Source organism: Corythoichthys intestinalis, chromosome 21, assembly GCF_030265065.1.
Source record: "Corythoichthys intestinalis isolate RoL2023-P3 chromosome 21, ASM3026506v1, whole genome shotgun sequence".
Classification (NCBI taxonomy): domain Eukaryota; kingdom Metazoa; phylum Chordata; class Actinopteri; order Syngnathiformes; family Syngnathidae; genus Corythoichthys; species Corythoichthys intestinalis.
Window position 1 is genome coordinate 12,090,192 of NC_080415.1, and position 11,687 is coordinate 12,101,878.

Here is an 11,687-nt window from a genome sequence, read left to right on the forward strand (position 1 = left end):
GATAAAAACAGTTCTCATACATGTATTTGTAACTGTTTCATTATGAACATTACTATTTCATGAAATGGTTTAATTTACTAAAGCTACATCTATTAAAAACAAGCAAAAACGTTGTAAATGAACTTTTATCAAAATGTACTCTTACATACAGCCATTACCTTACTACAAAATGTAGCCACTCTTGTAATGAGGTCAGTAAATAGCATGTAAAAAAAATTAAGATTTTGAGCAGTAAAGTTTGCCCAGAAGGGCGAGAACACAAGGACGATGTCATATTTTTTCGAGACAGAAAAATTTTTATCGTTTCAATGACGCAAAATGGACAATGAATGAATCAAAGTCTGCTCCTCATATAGCCTATTTGGTTGAATACGGGCTCCAGTTGTCCTGTGTGCATTTTCCCTGTACACACATCTCAAAATATGTTTGTTAGGATAATGGAAAACTCTTAATTGCTGTTGGGTATGGAGGTGAATATGAATGCTTGTTTGTTTGTGCCTGCGAGCGACTATTGACCACATCATATTGACCCCGCCTCTCGCGCCCAGTCAACTGAGATAGACTTTGGCTTACTCGTGATATTAGAATAGCAGAATAGAAAATGGATGGGTGGTTTGATACTTCCTTCCTGTTCTGGTCTGATGCAGCAAAGCCATAACGGAAGCAGTGCGGGTGGCTTTAGGTGCCCTGCAGCTGTTTAGGAATGTTTTTCTTGTAAAAGCCACCAATGTTTCCATAATGAGACAGAGCAGCAGAAGCAGCTCACCTGTTGTGTTTACAAGGTTCTCAAACACCTCTGTGCAGGAACAAGAAGGACCATTTAGTTTTTTAAATGGCTAAAAAGATTTGAGTTCAAACTCATTTGAAATTGTAACCAGTAGCAATTTGAACACAAACCCCAATTTTTCAAATATATCAATATCAAATATAATCAGAGGTAGGTAGTGTAGCTAAATATTGTACTCATCTAAGAGCGTTACTTCAAACTAATATTACTTGAGTAAAACTATTCATCCAAAAAGTTGTTAAAGTACAAGTAAAGTACTCAAGTATATACTAAATGTAGTATATATAAATACAGTATATATACATATATCAAGTAATCAAGTAAGTAATACTCAAGGACTCAAGTAGCGAATTACTGCTTATGGCATCGGTTTTTCTTTTCTTTTTCTTTTTTTGTTTTGCTTTTAAGAATGGTATACAGCAGTACCTCTACTTACGAACGTCTCTTCATACAGAATTTTCAGGTTAAGGGGATCTATGGATAGAAAGACTTGTAGTTTTTAAAAAATAAAAATTATTACGAGTTAAAATAATTTGGTATTGGAACCCCTCATTTTATACAATTTGTAAAATTTGTTTAACTATAGATGACTATACTATAACTATGGATGTCGCAGGGCGGTGACGTCACATAGTTAAGCTGCCGGGTAGGACTCTAGCGATATAAACATGTCATCTTTTCAACCATTTCAGTTTGAACCCAAGAGGAACATAAATGAGCATGACAGCACTGTAGATATTTGGAACGAGCAGCAAACCCAAAATGAGCAGGAAAGACAGGATGAGACGTGACGAGGTTAGGCGGGACCTCTACTGTATGTGTACTAGTATATCCCAGCGTCCTCTTCATTTGCCCCTCGTGTTCTGAGTGTACTAACTTTTATCATAGACTTCTAAAAATCTATTTACCTGACACTTCGTCATTCTTTGCGTCACGCCTTATCAGAGGGAGCCGAGCTTCATTTAGTAATAGCCGAAGACGGCACACTCTCATGTCGGATTTAAGCTTGGATTTACTTACGATTGGACTTAACTACGAAAGCTGTACCGCATACAAACAGGAGGGATTGTCTCAGGAGTGATTTGTTCGAGGATTCAAGGTAAATATTATATTTTTCGTACCATGCATGCGTGATTGAAGCATTTAGTCGCAGGAATTTTCTTCTTTGTTTACACATGGTGGCTGACTAGCCTCATAGTTGGCAATATTTAGGCAAAATAAATGCTACCTGCACGGTTTATTTGCTTTTAACCAAGAATCAAGACTGTTTTACGTCCATATCTATGAAGAATTCAGGGATTTAAGCATTTGTTCACAAGAATTTTCGCTAGAAAAACTCCTTTTACGCTAGGCTGCTGCTAGCCTCATTCGCTAACATAGTAGCATGGTACTTCCTCAATATACGTAAAATAAGCGCTAACTGTACGGGTTCTTTGCTTTTAACCAAGAATCGAGACTGTTTTACGTCCATATCTATGAAGAATTCGGGGATTTAAGCATTTATTCACAAGAATTTTCACCAGAAAAGCTCTGTTTACGCCAAGCAGCCGCTAGCCTCATTTGCTAATAGTATGTAGTGTATAATGATAATACAGGGATATTCTATTCTACTAGTATAATACATTGTGATTGTATATACAATTTATTAATTATCTATTTACATATTATTTATGATTGATTCTGCATTTTTTCCTCAAGTATTGAGTTTCTACTGTTAAATTAAGTGATTTATTAGCTGTTGAAAACTGATAAAAAAATAAGTTGCTATTTTGGTCGAAAACATATATGTTAAATATTGCTATTGATGCTGTAAAGATAGGTGATTATCTCTGCATTTGGTGATTTTTGTGCATCTAGTGTAAAATCTGAGACTTTAATAGCCATTTTAAGTTGTGTTATACTTATATAAAAAATAATTAATCGGGATTTCATAAGGGAACATCTTTGAATTTTTTGATGCCGCTGCTCATGGAGACTCATATATGGCTAAGGTAGGTGCCTGTTTTGGTTTTAGGTCGGTGGCAGGTTCGGTTTTGTAAATATTTGAATTTGAAGTTTTTGAAACTGGGCCCCCTACGAATCGGCCCCATTTCCCGTGTCATGTCAATAAGTTATGAAGTCTATGCTTTTATTCATTCTTCTTCTTTTTTCTACATTATGCACAACTCTGATTTTATGTTTATCGTGCAATAATCTAATAGTAACATGTATTTGTTGCACGTTTTGATGCATTTTTATGCATTGTAAAAGATTTATGTCTGAACTTTGTGGGGCTTGGAATGGATCACAGCATTTACATGGAAAACGCGTCCCTACTTACAGAATTTTTAAGTCACTAAACTACCTCCAGAACCAATTAATTATTCGTAGGTAGATGTACCACTGTATTATTTTTCATCTAATTATGATTATAACCTATTATATGACTACATTAGGCCAAATTAAACCCCCAAAAATCCAAGTAGGTCCAGCTGGGGCCTGCAGTTCTCACCTTCCATTCGCTTCCTTCCACGACCTGGTGCCTTCCGCATCCCATGGGGTGGAAAAAGTGGTTAGGGTTTTGATGCCTTCTGCGACCTATAGCTAGCGCCGGCCCTGACCATGTGGCTTGCTGACTTTATTCAGCTGCACAAATGATTAGCATGTATCAGTTAACATCCGCACATTATCAAAAACAATCACATCAACTCCCCCCATGTATTCGACCACAATTGAAAATGCACAGTAAGCAGTACAAAACAGGTTATATACATCTGTTACCTTTGTGGATGCTTCACAAGCAACAAATGTGCGCGCAGGCTTGCAGCTGTAATCTTTCCCTCTCTTTCTCACTTGTCTAGGGACTCGTGTAAGGACTCTAGTGTAGCCCTAAGTAGTAGCGTAGGAGTAGCGTTTCTTCTCTCCTCTAACTTAGAGCTCTAAGAAGTGCATTTTTCTCATAAGGTTACTCAAGTAAATGTAACAGAATAAATGTAACGTGTTACTACCCACCTCTGAAAATAATCATGATTTTTTTTTTTTTTTTTTTAGGCACAATCGTAAAGCCCTACATGAAGCCTAAGCACCCTTTCACCCAGTGATGAAACCCTAAATTGTTCAACTATGAAGCTACTTTACAAACTGCTAGGTGCATATGTGGAACATTGATAATAGAGAAAACACAACAGGACAAAGTAAACAACGCGTTACAATTTGGTGGTGGGGGGTAACTGTCATCAGAAACCATCATGGATGTGCACAAGTCAGGATAATTGCTCAGCTGGAGCGCTGAAAGATGCAAGGAAGACAAACAAAAAGCACTCGACTTGCACCTGTGCTAACTGCTGGTTAACCCGATCAACCCACCACTTGATTCAACAGATAGGGCAGCAAAGTGGGCCTGGGCATGCCGCCAAGCGATGGCTGGAAACGATTTTCGCCAGCAAAACAAAAAACATGGCGACAGCACACAATGACAAAGTGCGGCGTCTGCAGGTGACGACGCGCTGTCATCCGGCATGCCTCCCGGGCTGTTATGGATACAAGCACTTCAGGAACAGGAACAGACACCTGGCATCGCTTGGCACGCAAGCCCAGCAATTCACAAGTCAACCCCCTCAGCCCTTGTGTCTCTGTGGAGCAGCTCACTATGTGGTGCGTTTGATCGCATTAGCTTCAAGCTCCTGCCATGCAAAATTGCACAACATTCACTAGTTGTAATGGTGGCAAACATGGCAGAGGAGCTGTAGGGTGAGGGGGCTGTTTTCGGGGGTGGGGCGGGTAGTGGAGGGCTTTAATAATTTAGCCGCCTACTTGCGTCTTAGAATCGCGGAGGCAATATACACGCAAGCCCGTTCAGATGACTAAATAGCCAAGAAAGATCAATAGTGGTTACTTTGGGTTGTTGTTTAATCCCATACACTCCTGACATGTTTATGTTCCACATGGGGAGCTTCGACCTTCACTTGACGCACCCAAAAAAGGAAAAACAATGAACTTGAAGTCAAGCAATCAGTTGAATATATTTTCGAGCACTGTATATTATGTTAAAAAACTACTAGGTCTGTCAAACGATCAAAATTTTTAATCGAGTTAATCACAGCTTAAAAATTAATGAATCGTAATTAATCGTTATTAATCGCAATTCAAACCATCTATAAAATATGCCATATTTTTTCTGTAAATTATTGTTGGAATGGAAAGGTAAGACACAAGACCGATATATACATTCAACATACTGTACATAAGTACTGTATTTGTTTATTATAACAATAAATCAACAAGATGGCATTAACATTAACATTCTGTTAAAGCGATCCATGGATAGAAAGACTTGTAGTTCTTAAAAGATAAATGTTAGTACAAGTTATAGAAATGTTATATTAAAACCCGTCTTAATTTTTTTGTTTAAAAAAAAAAATTGTAAAATTTTCAATAAAAAAATAAACTAGTAGCTTGCCATTGTTGATGTCAATAATTACACAATGCTCATGGTGCTGAAACCCATAAAATCAGTCGCACCCAAGCACCAGCAGAGGGCGACAAAACACTAAAAAACACAAGTAAGAAGTGGACATGACACTGTGCTGTCATTTTAATCTGTTTGAGCAGGGCGTTTGCATAAATTGCGTCAAATATTTTAACGTGATTAATTAAAAAAAAAAAAAAAAATTACCGCCCGTTAACGCATTAATTTTGACAGCCCTAAAAAATACTAATTACTGTAAATTTATTGAGCACAAAAACTTCAGGCTTCTATAAAATAAAAACAAATGCCAGGATAGGCCAACTAGAACAACTGAAGCTAGAATACAGGTAGTCCCTGGGTTACAACATACCTAATTTATGTGATTTCGACTCTACGACGCCGGAGTCTTGTCCGCCATTTTGTCTCCAGTTTGTTTCGTTGTTTTTTTTTTTGTTTATAGTGTTGACTTTTGTTTTGTGATGCCATCCATCCATCCATCCATCCATCCATCCATCCATCCATCCATCCATCCATCCATCCATCCATCCATCCATCCATCCATCCATCCATCCATCCATCCATCCATCCATCCATCCATCCATCCATCCATCCATCCATCATCTACCGTTTAGTCGGGTCGCAGAGGCAGCAGCTTTAGCAGGGAAGCACAGACTTCCCTCTCCCTAGCCACTTCAACCAGCTCCTTCGCCAGGATCCCAAGGCGTTCCAAGGCCGGCCGAGATACTTAGTCTCTCCAGCGTGTCCTGGGTCATCCCTGGGGCCTCCCGCCAGTGGCACATGCCTGGAACACTTCTCCAGGGAGTTGTCCAGGAGGCCAGAACCGGATGCCTGAGCCACTTCAACTGGCTCCTCTCAACACAGAGGAGCAGCCCTCACGGATGACTGAGTTTCTTACCCTACCTCTAAGGGAGAGCCCGGACACCCTGCGAAGGAAACTTATTTCTGCCGATGGTATCCGGGATGTTGTCCTTTTGGTCACGACCCACAGCTCGTGACCATAGGTGAGGGTAGGAACATAGGTTGACTGGTAAATCGAGAGCTTCACTTTTTGCCTCAGCTCCTTCTTCATCATTACGGACCGGTGCAGAGTCCGCATCACTGGAGATGCTGCACCGATCTGCCTGTCGATCTCCCGTACTGTGATGCATGCTTTTGTTTTGGGGCAGGAAACGTAGAGCAGGTATTACTTCCTCACACGAGAAAGAGCGCATGTACTCATGAAGAAGAACATTCTTGCACACACGAAGAAGAGTGCATTTGCTCCCATAAAGAAGTCGCACAGCCGAATGAGAAAGAGAGAGAGGAAGGATTACAACTGCAAGCCTGCGCGCACATTTGTTGCTTGTGGTCAAATTAATTGTGGTCAAATACTTGGGGCGAGTTTATGTGATTATATTTGATGAGATGCGGACGGTAACTGATACATGCTAATTGTTTGTGCGGATTGTTATTGCTGTACCAGCAGCTAGTTAAAAATGCAACTTTGAATTACTGTTATTGAAGATGAAACTGATTTAATTTCATTTTTATTTAAGTTCATTCTGCAAGTGTTGATGTCATGAGCAGCTGAATCAAGTCAGCAAACCACACGGACGTCTGACATCGTCATGTCGGAGCTTAGCTCGCTGTCTAGCTAGGACTTAGCTCCAATGTCTTAGTGAGGACAGTACAATGACGTATAATACGTGTTTTTTTTTGTCTTTTGTTATTTTGAGAAGTAGGGGGTAATTGGGGGTACTTAAAGGGTGAATTCAGACTTTCGCGGAAATTCGGGTTAGGTCGCTAGTGTAGGAACGGAAGTCGTCCTAACCAGGGGACCAGGCCCGAAGTGGCTAATCAGGAGGACCGGGACACTTCCCGGTGGGTCGGCCTGACGTTTGGGCCGGCCGTCATACACAGTTCTAATGAAGCTGTCAGTTAAACTCGTTAATAACGGCATTTATGCAACCCCCTTTGCGCGATAAATTATGGCCCTTCTAACATCGCGTAGTTTGTAATTCAAGACCCAACGACGCGCTCCCAATGCTGCCAGCTCTGGGAGAAAGTATCATCCTGTTGACTTGAACTTCGGGTTTTAATGGCCGAAATGAGCCACGTTGAAGCAGTGTGACGAGCGTGAACCCGTCTGGCTGTTGGTGTGACCCATTATGGTTGTTTTCGAACTGTATAAGTGTTTTGGGAGGCAGCTGTTTTGGTGAGTTCAATCATTTTATCCTTTACAATTAATTTTGGGGGTAATTTTATGTCCTAAATATTATGAAACCACTGATAACCAATGATATATTACTTTAAAGTATACACTGTACTCCCCCGAAAATTTGAATATAAAGTAAAAGTTGTTTCATTTTGGCGATTTAACATAAAAGATTAAACCAACAAAATTGTATATGTCAGTTCGCATGTAATGGCTCACCTTGAGAGGTTACTGAAGATTTTTTTTAGCTTATAACACCAATAACTTTAAAAAATGGGGAAAAAAATGAATACAATGAAAAGCTTCGGTTTTGTACACAGTTCCTACATGTGTAATTAAAAACACCTGCAAAAGGTTCATGAGCCGTTAAAAAGTCAGTCCAACACAGTATATAAGTTAAAATTATACATTGTACCCCAAAAATAAAATGGTAACTCCACACAGAACCTGTGCTTGAGCATTTGCACCTGCGCGATGTCTCCGCTCGTCTGTGGGGCTGTCGGATGTTTGGTGGGGTCGCGTGCGGCTGAATGTGATTAGGCGCGGTTGGGTGGGGGGTCCCGGTGCCGGGACTGACGGTGGAGCGGCTTAGGGTCGGTTGCCAACGGGCTAACACTCACAAGGGATTCACACGATTACTGGGTTCTAGATCAGAGAGCTGAGTTTTGTAAACTCTACCCCTCCCAGTCACTTAGCTTATAGACTTCCCCACCCCCTTCCCCTTCTTACCTTGGTCAACAAGCCCCCCACATGGTGTCAACCGGAAATACATCTATCTGACAATAACACCAGAATATTAATAGTCAGTGTAGGCGTTCAATGTATTTCTTGTTGTCGTTTGTGTTTCTTTTCTTTTGTTCCCCCATAACACCTTCCTGTTTGCTGCTTTGTCATAATAAACGAGATATGTTGAATGATCACAATGGGAGTAAGTCATATTCTCAATGTGAAACATTAAAACTGTTCAGACCAACCGGACACTTAGGGCCCAAGTACACCAGATGCATGATCCGGTTCAGTGTTGACTGCGTGCCACGCAGTACGTCAAAAACAGGCAAATCATACCGGCTGCGCACGGCTGCGGTCCGCCAACTCCGTTCCCTCGTGAGCGCTTGCGTGATCGCGCGCTATAATGTGCCATTTAAAACAACGAAAAACACACGGAGTCTGTACTCATCAGAGAAGAGATAGAGCACATTTTTTTCTTTGCATATTGATATTTTAGTTATGTCTGTCTCTTAATTCCAGATTGACTGCATCATGTTGAGATCAGGGCTCCGTGTGTATGGGGAAGGGGGGCGGGGCCCTATTATGCCCTTGGTTGTGTCGGAGGGTTTATATCTTTGTGCACATTTAGAATTTATGGCACATAACATCTCATAGATCTGTTATAAACAACTGTTAAATAATCTGTAATATTTATAAAATGGATAGCGAATTATATACTACACGAACTAAAAATCTGCGTACTTGGAATTGGTGTCTCAACACTGCAGATTCCTGTGCCCAGCGCAAACTGTTGGTTTTTCCATGAAAAGTCAAGTAAAATGTAGGAAAGAAAGAGAAACGTCTTGAATAGACCACCAGGTCGAAACTTGTGGGTGTCTCTTTATTCTCTTTCGTACTTTTCCCCCTCGACTCTGTATACAAACCGACATTGTGTGTGCGCCGGGCACAAGAATTTCTGCGGTGGAACCATTTCCGGATACGCTGCTTTTTTTTTTTTTTCCCGCTCAAAGTTGTTTGCACGTCGTGTGTTTGATATCATTGCCAGAAAAACACACATAATAGGACACCTTGCAGCTTCGCTTTTAATGCTGTCCTTATAATAACGATCTGCTGCATCGTAAATCACTTTGTGATGTTCCACCTACATGATGAAACGTTCTTCGTCCATGTTTGCTGGTTTTTAAACCGTGAATAAGCAACTGGGCTGTTACGTCCAGGCCCAGCTCTGCCCATTTTGTCGGATGCGTGTCCGGCAAAAATAGAAAATAGCCTATACCAACCGGCGAGCTCCGGCACTCCGGAGCACTGACGCGGCCGGTATACGTTAAACAATAAGATATGATGGGAACGGATTGGCTCCGGCGCTGTTTTTTACCGGAGTCGGACCGGAACCGCAACGATCATGCATCTGGTGTACTTGGGCCCTTAGACTTCCATCCTCCGTGTCAAACAGCTGAACAGGACAGGTTTAAAATACATAAATAATTTTTGCATTACAAAAATGCCGGTAATCACAAGTTTACTTTTGACAGCAAGCGATTATCACGATTAAACATTTTAATCGCTTGACAGCACGATACCTAACATAATATTTCAATACGGTAGGTCGGTGGTGCGGTAGGTGAAGATGAGTTCCACTCCGGCCTAGCCAGAGATTACCTGTACTTGAGGGAAATTAGTGGCACTCTGAATGGCAGAAGGTACTGTATGTGCTGACTCACATTTAGCAGAAGTTTGAAGGTGATTTGAGAATTCTAAACACAGCCCCATCATCAGTTGTAATAAGGTGGAAGTTAGAACAGCTGCAATTCAGCCGTACTTTTTTTTTTTGGTCCTTGCTTGGTCCTTCGGTCCTTTTTCATTTAGCTTCAACTACTTCAAACATACCATATCTGCCCACAAACAGTTACTTTTGAGTCCAATAATCCTTTATACAATACTGTAGTGTAAACTGAACATTGAAGGATAGAAATTGCATTCTTCTTTTGAATGTGTAGTCTCGATAGGAGTACCAGGGAAGTACCTAAGATGGTTCTACTTTTTCACCCTTGACTTTTTTCTTTGGATGTGAAAAAGGTGCACACTCTAATGTATGTGGTTTCTTGGCGAGTACTGTTAGGTTTCTCCACCTCAAAACATACCAGTACCCCAACGGAGATGGAAAAGGTACGTCTACGTTTGAGCTCAGTACAAAGCCATGTGTAGTACTTTAGTGTCAGCTGTAGCTTGAAACATTTATTCAAGATTGATTGACTGGTATGTCTTTGTTCCTAGAAAAGATAAGAATTCTACTAATTCACCACATGTGACGAGTGTATTTCACACTCCCCTCGCTCTCGTAAATCCGGCACATTGCCCAAAGGTCGCCGACAGGTGTGCCATGGATGAAAGAGAATACGTTTAAGATGGCAGACAGATGTTTATTGCGTTACAGCTGCTACAAACCACCACTGTTTATAAATGAATTGCACAAAGGAGTGAAATGCTGCAAAATAGAATATCATCTTGAAAATTGCTAATGCTTGCGTAAGAGTTTGACAGTAAACCTTCCCACGTAATCCTCGGGTGTGTTTGTTTGTTTACATGCAAGTGCCACTTTAAATGTTCCTTGATGGCCTTGATTCATGGCACTCGCTATCTGAAACACCCTCCCGCTGCTCCCCTGCTGAGGCACTAAAATGGTGACGGCGTGTGACCATCAATAATGCACGCGGCGAGAGCATCCGGCCACGGCCATCATCGGGGGGAATCATCGGGTCTGCCGGAGGCTCCCGTATCTGTAGACTGATGGCAGCAATTTCCTCTCGGATGAAAAAGAGAAGGAAGAGTAAAACTCTAGCCTGCTAGCAGGACACCACATGAGCATCAGCTTGGAGACTAACGCAGTTAGTAACAGTGATTTTTACTTATGTAGAAGTTCACATTGAATCAGATAAACACAGCAACTTCAAATAGTGTTATATACATGGGAATAGGTGTGCATAGGGACGATAGGGACAAAACACTACCAACTTTTCAGGGCGCTGAGCAACCTTATTTGATTATATAATGACTTCCGTTATATAGTTCAATTTGATTGTCTTCTCATATGTTTTAATTTTTGCAATTGACCCCACTATTATTAACTGAATTATTATAATTACTCTCAGACTAACATGTGCCTCTTTTCACTTGCTGAACGTGCAGGTCCATTTTTTCTACTCCTAAAACGCACATTTGATTGGCTGATGACTAACTCGATTAAAATTTTTAATCGAGTTAATCACAGCTTAAAAATTAATTAACCGTAATTAATCGCAATTCAAACCATCTCTAAAATATGCCATATTATTCTGTAAATTATTGTTGGAATGGAAAGATAAGACCGATATAAATATTCAACATACTGTACATAAGTAATGTATTTGTTTATTATAACAATAAATCCACAAGATGGCATTACAATTATTAACATTCTTTCTGTGAAAGGGATTCACGGATAGAAAGACTTGTAATTCTTAAAGGAAAAA